Source organism: Lissotriton helveticus, chromosome 1_1 (assembly GCF_964261635.1).
Source record: "Lissotriton helveticus chromosome 1_1, aLisHel1.1, whole genome shotgun sequence".
In the NCBI taxonomy this organism is placed as follows: Eukaryota; Metazoa; Chordata; class Amphibia; order Caudata; family Salamandridae; genus Lissotriton; species Lissotriton helveticus.
Window position 1 is genome coordinate 1,899,736,002 of NC_136057.1, and position 12,622 is coordinate 1,899,748,623.

The following is a 12,622-nucleotide window of genomic DNA, read 5'->3' on the forward strand; positions in this document are numbered from 1 at the left end:
GATGGATAGAGTCAGGGCGATGGATAGAGTCAGGGCGATAGATAGAGTGAGGGCGATAGATAGAGTGAGGGCGATAGATAGATAGAGTGAGGGCGACAGATAGATAGAGTGAGGGCGATAGATAGATAGAGTGAGGGCGACAGATAGATAGAGTGAGGGCGATCCATAGATAGATAGATAGATAGATAGATAGATAGATAGATAGATAGATAGATAGATAGATAGAGTGATGGCGATAGATAGAGTGAGGGCGATAGATAGAGTGAGGGCGATAGATAGAGTGAGGGCGATAGATAGATAGAGTGAGGGCGATAGATAGAGTGAGGGCGATAGATAGATAGAGTGAGGGCGATAGATAGATAGAGTGAGGGCGATAGATAGATAGACTGAGGGCGATAGATAGAGTGAGGGCGAAAAGATAGAGTGAGGGCGATAGATAGATAGAGTGAGGGCGATAGATAGATAGAGTGAGGGCGATAGAGTGAGGGCGAAAGAGAGAGAGTGAGGGCGATAGATAGATAGAGTGAGGGCGATAGATAGAGTGAGGGCGATAGATAGAGTGAGGGCGATAGATAGATAGAGTGAGGGCGATAGATAGATAGAGTGAGGGCGATAGATAGATAGAGTGAGGGCGATAGATAGAGTGAGGTTGATGGATAGAGTGAGGGCGATAGATAGATAGATAGAGTGAGGGCAATAGATAGAGTGAGGGCGATAGATAGATAGAGTGAGGGCGATAGATAGAGTGAGGTTGATGGATAGAGTGAGGGCGATAGATAGATAGATAGAGTGAGGGCGATAGATAGAGTGAGGGCGATAGATAGAGTGAGAGCGATAGATAGAGTGAGAGCGATAGATAGATAGAGTGAGGGCGATAGATAGAGTAAGGGCGATAGATAGATAGATAGAGTGAGGGTGATAGATAGAGTGAGGGCGATAGATAGAGTGAGGGCGATAGATAGATAGAGTGAGGGCGATAGATAGATAGAGTGAGGGCGATAGATAGAGTGAGGGCGATAGATAGAGTGAGGGCGATAGATAGATAGAGTGAGGGAGATAGATAGATAGAGTGAGGGAGATAGAGTGAGGGAGATAGATAGATAGAGTGAGGGCGATAGATAGAGTGAGGGCGATAGATAGAGTGAGGGCGATAGATAGAGTGAGGGCGATAGATAGAGTGAGGGCGATAGATAGATAGAGTGAGGGCGATAGATAGAGTGAGGGCGATAGATAGAGTGAGGGCGATAGATAGATAGAGTGAGGGCGATAGATAGATAGAGTGAGGGAGATAGATAGATAGAGTGAGGGAGATAGATAGAGTGAGGGCGATAGATATAGTGAGGGCGATAGATAGAGTGAGGGTGATAGATAGATAGAGTGAGGGCGATAGATAGATAGAGTGAGGGAGATAGATAGATAGAGTGAGGGAGATAGATAGAGTGAGGGAGATAGATAGAGTGAGGGCGATAGATAGATAGAGTGAGGGCGATAGATAGAGTGAGGGAGATAGATAGATAGAGTGAGGGAGATAGAGTGAGGGCAATAGATAGAGTGAGGGCGATAGATAGAGTGAGGGCGATAGATAGAGTGAGGGTGATAGAGTGAGGGCGATAGATAGAGTGAGAGCGATAGATAGATAGAGTGAGGGCGATAGATAGAGTGAGGGCGATAGATAGATAGAGAGATAGATAGATAGATAGATAGATAGATAGATAGATAGATAGATAGATAGATAGATAGATAGATAGATAGATAGTGATGGCGATAGAGTGAGGGCGATAGATTGATAGATTGAAGGCGATAGATAGAGTGAGGGCGATAGATAGATAGAGTGAGGGAGATAGATAGAGTGAGGGAGATAGACAGAGTGAGGGAGATAGATAGAGTGAGGGCGGTAGATAGATAGAGTGAGGGCGATAGATAGAGTGAGGGAGATAGATAGATAGAGTGAGGGAGATAGATAGAGTGAGGGCGATAGATAGAGTGAGGGCGATAGATAGAGTGAGGGTGATAGATAGAGTGAGGGCGATAGATAGAGTGAGGGCGATAGATAGAGTGAGGGCGATAGATAGAGTGAGGGCGATAGATAGATAGAGTGAGGGCGTAGATAGATAGAGTGAGGGCGATAGATAGATAGAGTGAGGGCGATAGATAGAGTGAGGTTGATGGATAGAGTGAGGGCGATAGAGTGAGGGCGATAGATAGAGTGAGGGCAATAGATAGAGTGAGAGCGATAGAGTGAGGGCGATAGAGTGAGGGCGATAGATAGATAGAGTGAGGGCGATAGATAGATAGAGTGAGGGCGATAGATAGAGTGAGGGCGATAGATAGAGTGAGGGCGATAGATAGATAGAGTGAGGGAGATAGATAGATAGAGTGAGGGAGATAGAGTGAGGGAGATAGATAGATAGAGTGAGGGCGATAGATAGAGTGAGGGCGATAGATAGAGTGAGGGCGATAGATAGAGTGAGGGCAATAGATAGATAGAGTGAGGGCAATAGATAGATAGAGTGAGGGCGATGGATAGAGTCAGGGCGATAGATAGAGTGAGGGCGATAGATAGAGTGAGGGCGATAGATAGAGTGAGGGCGATAGATAGAGTGAGGGCGATAGATAGATAGAGTGAGGGCGATAGATAGAGTGAGGGCGATAGATAGATAGAGTGAGGGCGATAGATAGATAGAGTGAGGGCGATAGATAGATAGAGTGAGGGAGATAGATAGATAGAGTGAGGGAGATAGATAGAGTGAGGGCGATAGATATAGTGAGGGCGATAGATAGAGTGAGGGTGATAGATAGATAGAGTGAGGGCGATAGATAGATAGAGTGAGGGAGATAGATAGATAGAGTGAGGGAGATAGATAGAGTGAGGGAGATAGATAGAGTGAGGGCGATAGATAGATAGAGTGAGGGCGATAGATAGAGTGAGGGAGATAGATAGATAGAGTGAGGGAGATAGAGTGAGGGCAATAGATAGAGTGAGGGCGATAGATAGAGTGAGGGCGATAGATAGAGTGAGGGTGATAGAGTGAGGGCGATAGATAGAGTGAGAGCGATAGATAGATAGAGTGAGGGCGATAGATAGAGTGAGGGCGATAGATAGATAGAGAGATAGATAGATAGATAGATAGATAGATAGATAGATAGATAGATAGATAGATAGATAGATAGATAGATAGATAGTGATGGCGATAGAGTGAGGGCGATAGATTGATAGATTGAAGGCGATAGATAGAGTGAGGGCGATAGATAGATAGAGTGAGGGAGATAGATAGAGTGAGGGAGATAGATAGAGTGAGGGCGATAGATAGATAGAGTGAGGGCGATAGATAGAGTGAGGGAGATAGATAGATAGAGTGAGGGAGATAGATAGAGTGAGGGCGATAGATAGAGTGAGGGCGATAGATAGAGTGAGGGTGATAGATAGAGTGAGGGCGATAGATAGAGTGAGAGCGATAGATAGATAGAGTGAGGGCGATAGATAGATAGATAGAGTGAGGGCGATAGATAGCTAGAGAGATAGAGAGATAGATAGATAGATAGATAGATAGATAGATAGATAGATAGATAGATAGATAGATAGATAGATAGATAGATAGATAGTGATGGCGATAGAGTGAGGGCGATAGATTGATAGATTGAAGGCGATAGATAGAGTGAGGGCGATAGATAGATAGAGTGAGGGCGATAGATAGATAGAGTGAGGGCGATAGATAGATAGAGTGAGGGCGATAGATAGAGTGAGGGCGATAGATAGAGTGAGGGCGATAGATAGAGTGAGGGCGATAGATAGATAGATAGAGTGAGGGCGATAGATAGAGTGTTGGGCGATAGAGTGAGGGAGATAGATAGATAGATAGAGTGAGGGCGATGGATAGAGTGAGGGCGATGGATAGAGTGAGGGCGATGGATAGAGTGAGGGCGATGGATAGAGTGAGGGCGATGGATAGAGTGAGGGCGATGGATAGAGTGAGGGCGATGGATAGAGTGAGGGCGATGGATAGAGTGAGGGCGATAGATAGAGTGAGGGCGATAGATAGAGTGAGGGCGATAGATAGAGTGAGGGCGATAGATAGAGTGAGAGCGATAGATAGATAGATAGAGTGAGGGAGACAGATAGATAGAGTGAGGGCGATCCATAGATAGATAGATAGATAAATAGAGTGATGGCGATTGAGTGAGGGCGATAGATTGATAGAGTGAAGGCGATAGAGTGAGGGCGATAGATAGATAGAGTGAGGGCGATAGATAGATAGAGTGAGGGCGATAGATAGATAGAGTGAGGGCGATAGATAGATAGATAGAGTGAGGGCGATAGATAGAGTGAGGGCAATAGATAGATAGACTGAGGGCGATAGATAGATAGAGTGAGGGCGATAGATAGAGTGTTGGGCGATAGATAGATAGAGTGAGGGCGATAGAATGAGTGAGGGCGATAGAATGATTGAGGGCGATAGAATGATTGAGGGCGATAGATTGAGGGCGACAGATAGAGTGAGGGCGACAGATAGAGTGAGGGCGATAGATGGAGTGAGGGCGATAGATGGAGTGAGGGCGATAGATGGAGTGAGGGCGATAGATAGATAGAGTGAGGGCGATGGATAGCGTGAGGGCGATGTATAGAGTGAGGGCGATAGATAGAGTGAGGGCGATAGATGGAGTGAGGGCGATAGATAGAGTGAGGGCGATAGATAGAGTGAGGGCGATAGATAGAGTGAGGGCGATAGATAGAGTGAGGTCGATAGATAGAGTGAGAGCGATAGATAGATAGAGTGAGGGCGACAGATAGATAGAGTGAAGGCGATTCATAGATAGATAGATATATAGATAGAGTGAGGGCGATAGAATGAGTGAGGGCGATAGAATGATTGAGGGCGATAGAATGATTGAGGGCGATAGATTGAGGGCGACAGATAGAGTGAGGGCGATAGATGGAGTGAGGGCGATAGATAGAGTGAGGGCGATAGATAGAGTGAGGGCGATAGATAGAGTGAGGGCACTAGATAGATAGAGTGAGGGCGATAGATAGAGTGAGGGCGATAGATAGATAGAGTGAGGGCGATAGATAGATAGAGTGAGGGCGATAGATAGATAGTGAGGGCGATAGAATGAGTGAGGGCGATAGAATGAGTGAGGGCGATAGATTGAGGGCGACAGATAGAGTGAGGGCGATAGATAGAGTGAGGGCGATAGATAGAGTGAGGGCGATAGATAGAGTGAGGGCGATAGATAGAGTGAGGGCGATAGATAGAGTGAGGGCACTAGATAGATAGAGTGAGGGCGATAGATAGAGTGAGGGCGATAGATAGATAGAGTGAGGGCGATAGATAGATAGAGTGAGGGCGATAGATAGATAGTGAGGGCGATAGAATGAGTGAGGGCGATAGAATGAGTGAGGGCGATAGATTGAGGGCGACAGATAGAGTGAGGGCGATAGATAGAGTGAGGGCGATAGATAGAGTGAGGGCGATAGATAGAGTGAGGGCGATAGATAGAGTGAGGGCGATAGATAGATAGAGTGAGGGCGATAGATAGATAGAGTGAGGGCGACAGAAAGATAGAGTGAGGGCGACAGAAAGATAGAGTGAGGGCGATAGATAGAGTGAGGGCGATAGATAGAGTGAGGGCGATAGATAGAGTGAGGGCGATAGATAGAGTGAGGGCGATAGAGTGAGGGCGATAGATAGATAGAGTGAGGGCGATAGAATGAGTGAGGGCGATAGAATGAGTGAGGGCGATAGATTGAGGGCGACAGATAGAGTGAGGGCGATAGATAGAGTGAGGGCGATAGATAGAGTGAGGGCGATAGATAGAGTGAGGGCGATAGATAGAGTGAGGGCGATAGATAGAGTGAGGGCGATAGATAGATAGAGTGAGGGCGATAGATAGATAGAGTGAGGGCGATAGAGTAAGGGAGATAGATAGATAGAGTGAGGGCGATAGATAGAGAGAGGGAGATAGATAGATAGAGTGAGGGCGATAGATAGATAGAGTAAGGGCGATAGATAGATAGAGTGAGGGCGATAGATAGAATGAGGGCGATAGATAGAGTGAGGGCGATGGATAGAGTCAGGGCGATGGATAGAGTCAGGGTGATAGATAGAGTGAGGGCGATAGATAGAGTGAGGGCGATAGATAGAGTGAGGGCGATAGATAGATAGAGTGAGGGCGACAGATAGATAGAGTGAGGGCGATAGATAGATAGAGTGAGGGCGACGGATAGATAGAGTGAGGGCGATCCATAGATAGATAGATAGATAGATAGATAGATAGATAGAGTGATGGCGATAGATAGAGTGAGGGCGATAGATAGAGTGAGGGCGATAGATAGATAGAGTGAGGGCGATAGATAGATAGAGTGAGGGCGATAGATAGATAGAGTGAGGGCGATAGATAGAGTGAGGTTGATGGATAGAGTGAGGGCGATAGAGTGAGGGCGATAGATAGAGTGAGGGCGATAGATAGAGTGAGGGCGATAGATAGAGTGAGGGCGATAGATAGATAGAGTGAGGGCGATAGATAGAGCGAGGGCGATAGATAGATAGAGTGAGGGCGATAGATAGATAGAGTGAGGGCGATAGATAGATAGACTGAGGGCGATAGATAGAGTGAGGGCGAAAAGATAGAGTGAGGGCGATAGATAGATAGAGTGAGGGCGATAGATAGATAGAGTGAGGGCGATGGAGTGAGGGCGAAAGAGAGAGAGTGAGGGCGATAGATAGATAGAGTGAGGGTGATAGATAGAGTGAGGGTGATAGATAGAGTGAGGGTGATAGATAGAGTGAGGGTGATAGATAGAGTGAGGGTGATAGATAGAGTGAGGGTGATAGATAGATAGAGTGAGGGCGACAGATAGAGAGAGGGCGATAGATAGAGTGAATGAGGGCGATAGATAGAGTGAATGAGGGCGATAGATAGAGTGAATGAGGGCGATAGCTAGAGTGAATGAGGGCGATAGATAGAGTGAGGGCGATAGATAGAGTGAGGGCGATAGATAGAGTGAGGGCGATAGATAGAGTGAGGGCGATAGATAGAGTGAGGGTGATAGATAGATAGACTGAGGGCGATAGATAGAGTGAGGGCGATAGATAGATAGAGTGAGGGCGATAGATAGATAGAGTGAGGGCGATAGATAGATAGAGTGAGGGCGATAGATAGAGTGAGGGTGATAGATAGATAGACTGAGGGCGATAGATAGAGTGAGGGCGATAGATAGATAGAGTGAGGGCGATAGATAGATAGAGTGAGGGCGATAGATAGAGTGAGGGCGATAGATAGAGTCAGGGCGATAGATAGAGTGAGTGAGGGCGATAGATAGAGTGAGGGCGATAAATAGAGAGAGCGATAAATAGAGTGAGGGAGATAGATAGATAGAGTGAGGGCGACAGATAGAGAGAGGGCGATAGATAGAGTGAATGAGGGCGATAGATAGAGTGAATGAGGGCGATAGATAGAGTGAATGAGGGCGATAGATAGAGTGAGGGCGATAGATAGAGTGAGGGCGATAGATAGAGTGAGGGCGATAGATAGAGTGAGGGCGATAAATAGAGTGAGGGCGATAAATAGAGTGAGGGCGATAAATAGAGTGAGGGCGATAGATAGTTAAAGTGAGGGAGATGGATAGAGTAAGGGCAATAGATAGATAGATAGAGTGAGGGTGATAGAGTGAGGGCGATAGATAGAGTGAGGGCGATACATAGATAGAGTGAGGGCGATAGATAGAGTGAGCGCGATAGATAGAGTGAGGGCGATAGATAGATAGTGTGGGGGGGCGATAGATAGATAGATAGATAGATAGATAGATAGAGTGAGGTCGACAGATAGATAGAGTGAGGGCGAAAGATAGATAGAGTGAGGGCGATAGATAGATAGAGTGAGGGCGATAGATAGATAGAGTTAGGGCGATAGATAGATAGAGTAAGGGCGATAGATAGATAGAGTGAGGGCGATAGATAGAGTGAGGGCGATAGATAGAGTGAGGGCGATAGAGTGAGGGCGATAGATAGATAGAGTGAGGGCGATAGATATATAGATAGATAGATAGATAGATAGATAGATAGATAGATAGATAGATAGATAGATAGATAGAGTGAGAGCGAAAGATAGATAGAGTGAGGGCGAAAGATAGATAGAGTGAGGGCGATAAATAGAGTGAGGGCGATAGATAGAGTGAGGGCGATAGATAGAGTGAGGGCGATAGATAGAGTGAGGGCGATAGATAGATAGAGTGAGGCGATAGATAGATAGAGTGAGGCGATAGATAGAGTGAGGCGATAGATAGATAGAGTGAGGGCGATAGATAGATAGATAGAGTCAGGGCGATGGATAGAGTCAGGGCGATAGATAGAGTGAGGGCGATAGATAGAGTGAGGGCGATAGATAGAGTGAGGGCGATAGATAGAGTGAGGGCGATAGATAGAGTGAGGGCGATAGATAGATAGAGTGAGGGCGACAGATAGAGTGAGGGCGACAGAAAGATAGAGTGAGGGCGACAGAAAGATAGAGTGAGGGCGATAGATAGAGTGAGGGCGATAGATAGAGTGAGGGCGATAGATAGAGTGAGGGCGATAGAGTGAGGGCGATAGATAGATAGAGTGAGGGCGATAGAATGAGTGAGGGCGATAGAATGAGTGAGGGCGATAGATTGAGGGCGACAGATAGAGTGAGGGCGATAGATAGAGTGAGGGCGATAGATAGAGTGAGGGCGATAGATAGAGTGAGGGCGATAGATAGAGTGAGGGCGATAGATAGAGTGAGGGCGATAGATAGATAGAGTGAGGGCGATAGATAGATAGAGTGAGGGCGATAGAGTAAGGGAGATAGATAGATAGAGTGAGGGCGATAGATAGAGAGAGGGAGATAGATAGATAGAGTGAGGGCGATAGATAGATAGAGTAAGGGCGATAGATAGATAGAGTGAGGGCGATAGATAGAATGAGGGCGATAGATAGAGTGAGGGCGATGGATAGAGTCAGGGCGATGGATAGAGTCAGGGCGATAGATAGAGTGAGGGCGATAGATAGAGTGAGGGCGATAGATAGATAGAGTGAGGGCGACAGATAGATAGAGTGAGGGCGATAGATAGATAGAGTGAGGGCGACAGATAGATAGAGTGAGGGCGATCCATAGATAGATAGATAGATAGATAGATAGATAGATAGATAGATAGATAGATAGATAGATAGAGTGATGGCGATAGATAGAGTGAGGGCGATAGATAGAGTGAGGGCGATAGATAGAGTGAGGGCGATAGATAGATAGAGTGAGGGCGATAGATAGAGTGAGGGCGATAGATAGATAGAGTGAGGGCGATAGATAGATAGAGTGAGGGCGATAGATAGATAGACTGAGGGCGATAGATAGAGTGAGGGCGAAAAGATAGAGTGAGGGCGATAGATAGATAGAGTGAGGGCGATAGATAGATAGAGTGAGGGCGATAGAGTGAGGGCGAAAGAGAGAGAGTGAGGGCGATAGATAGATAGAGTGAGGGCGATAGAGTAAGGGAGATAGATAGATAGAGTGAGGGCGATAGATAGAGAGAGGGAGATAGATAGATAGAGTGAGTGCGATAGATAGATAGAGTAAGGGCGATAGATAGATAGAGTGAGGGCGATAGATAGATAGAGTGAGGGCGATAGAGTAAGGGAGATAGATAGATAGAGTGAGGGCGATAGATAGAGAGAGGGAGATAGATAGATAGAGTGAGGGCGACAGATAGATAGAGTAAGGGCGATAGATAGATAAAGTGAGGGCGATAGATAGAATGAGGGCGATAGATAGAGTGAGGGCGATGGATAGAGTCAGGGCGATGGATAGAGTCAGGGCGATAGATAGAGTGAGGGCGATAGATAGAGTGAGGGCGATAGATAGATAGAGTGAGGGCGACAGATAGATAGAGTGAGGGCGATAGATAGATAGAGTGAGGGCGACAGATAGATAGAGTGAGGGCGATCCATAGATAGATAGATAGATAGATAGATAGATAGATAGATAGAGTGATGGCGATAGATAGAGTGAGGGCGATAGATAGAGTGAGGGCGATAGATAGATAGAGTGAGGGCGATAGATAGAGTGAGGGCGATAGATAGATAGAGTGAGGGCGATAGATAGATAGAGTGAGGGCGATAGATAGATAGACTGAGGGCGATAGATAGAGTGAGGGCGAAAAGATAGAGTGAGGGCGATAGATAGATAGAGTGAGGGCGATAGATAGATAGAGTGAGGGCGATAGAGTGAGGGCGAAAGAGAGAGAGTGAGGGCGATAGATAGATAGAGTGAGGGCGATAGATAGAGTGAGGCGATAGATAGAGTGAGGGTGATAGATAGATAGAGTGAGGGCGACAGATAGAGAGAGGGCGATAGATAGAGTGAATGAGGGCGATAGATAGAGTGAATGAGGGCGATAGATAGAGTGAATGAGGGCGATAGCTAGAGTGAATGAGGGCGATAGATAGAGTGAGGGCGATAGATAGAGTGAGGGCGATAGATAGAGTGAGGGCGATAGATAGAGTGAGGGCGATAGATAGAGTGAGGGTGATAGATAGATAGACTGAGGGCGATAGATAGAGTGAGGGCGATAGATAGATAGAGTGAGGGCGATAGATAGATAGATAGAGTGAGGGCGATAGATAGAGTGAGGGCGATAGATAGAGTGAGGACGATAGATAGAGTCAGGGCGATAGATAGAGTGAGTGAGGGCGATAGATAGAGTGAGGGCGATAAATAGAGAGAGCGATAAATAGAGTGAGGGAGATAGATAGATAGAGTGAGGGCGACAGATAGAGAGAGGGTGATAGATAGAGTGAATGAGGGCGATAGATAGAGTGAATGAGGGCGATAGATAGAGTGAATGAGGGCGATAGATAGAGTGAGGGCGATAGATAGAGTGAGGGCGATAGATAGAGTGAGGGCGATAAATAGAGTGAGGGCGATAAATAGAGTGAGGGCGATAAATAGAGTGAGGGCGATAAATAGAGTGAGGGCGATAGATAGTTAAAGTGAGGGAGATGGATAGAGTAAGGGCAATAGATAGATAGATAGAGTGAGGGTGATAGAGTGAGGGCGATAGATAGAGTGAGGGCGATACATAGATAGAGTGAGGGCGATAGATAGAGTGAGCGCGATAGATAGAGTGAGGGCGATAGATAGATAGTGTGGGGGCGATAGATAGATAGATAGATAGATAGATAGATAGATAGATAGATAGATAGAGTGAGGTCGACAGATAGATAGAGTGAGGGCGAAAGATAGATAGAGTGAGGGCGATAGATAGATAGAGTGAGGGCGATAGATAGATAGAGTTAGGGCGATAGATAGATAGAGTAAGGGCGATAGATAGATAGAGTGAGGGCGATAGATAGATAGAGTGAGGGCGATAGATAGAATGAGGGCGATAGATAGAGTGAGGGCGATGGATAGAGTGAGGGCGATAGAGTGAGGGCGATAGATAGATAGAGTGAGGGCGATAGATATATAGATAGATAGATAGATAGATAGATAGATAGATAGATAGATAGATAGATAGATAGATAGATAGAGTGAGAGCGAAAGATAGATAGAGTGAGGGCGAAAGATAGATAGAGTGAGGGCGATAAATAGAGTGAGGGCGATAGATAGAGTGAGGGCGATAGATAGAGTGAGGGCAATAGATAGAGTGAGGGCGATAGATAGATAGAGTGAGGCGATAGATAGATAGAGTGAGGCGATAGATAGATAGAGTGAGGCGATAGATAGATAGAGTGAGGGCGATAGATAGATAGATAGAATGAGGGCGATATCTAGATAGAGTGAGGGCGATAGATCGATAGAGTGAGGGTGACAGATAGATAGAGAGAGGGCAATAGATAGATAGAGTGAGGGCGATAGATAGATAGAGTGAGGGCTATAGATAGAGTGAGGGCGATAGATAGATAGATAGCGTGAGGGTGATAGATAGAGTGAGGGCGATAGATAGAGTGAGGGCGATAGATAGAGTGAGGGCGATACATAGATAGAGTGAGGGCGATAGATAGAGTGAGCGCGATAGATAGAGTGAGGGCGATAGATAGATAGAGTGAGGGCAAAAGATAGATAGATAGAGTGAGGTCGATAGATAGATAGAGTTAGGGCGATAGATAGATAGAGTAAGGGCGATAGATAGATAGATAGAGTGAGGGCGATAGATAGATAGGGTGAGGGCGATAGATAGAGTGAGGGCGATAGATAGATAGAGTGAGGGCGATAGATATATAGATAGATAGATAGATAGATAGATAGATAGATAGATAGATAGATAGATAGATAGATAGATAGATAGATAGATAGATAGATAGATAGATAGATAGAGTGAGGGCGAAAGATAGATAGATAGAGTGAGGGCGAAAGATAGATAGAGTGAGGGCGATAGATAGATAGAGTGAGGGCAATAGATAGAGTGAGGGCGATAGATAGGTAGAGTGAGGGCGATAGATAAGAGTGAGAGCGATAGATAGATAGAGTGAGGGCGATAGATAAGAGTGAGGGCAATAGATAGATAGAGTGAGGGCGATAGATAGAGTGAGGGCGATAGATAGAGTGAGGGTGATAGATAGAGTGAGGGCGATAGATAGAGTGAGGGCGACAGATAGAGGGCAATAGACAGAGT

At 46.0% G+C, this 12,622-nt stretch overlaps 1 protein-coding gene across 7 annotated transcripts in view; it reads right to left on the reverse strand.

Moving 5' to 3' along the window:
• The window catches only part of SWT1 (SWT1 RNA endoribonuclease homolog), a 1,000,634-nt gene that overhangs the window by 446,684 nt on the left and 541,328 nt on the right, over positions 1-12,622 (reverse strand). The gene's annotated exons all lie outside the window — the stretch shown is intronic.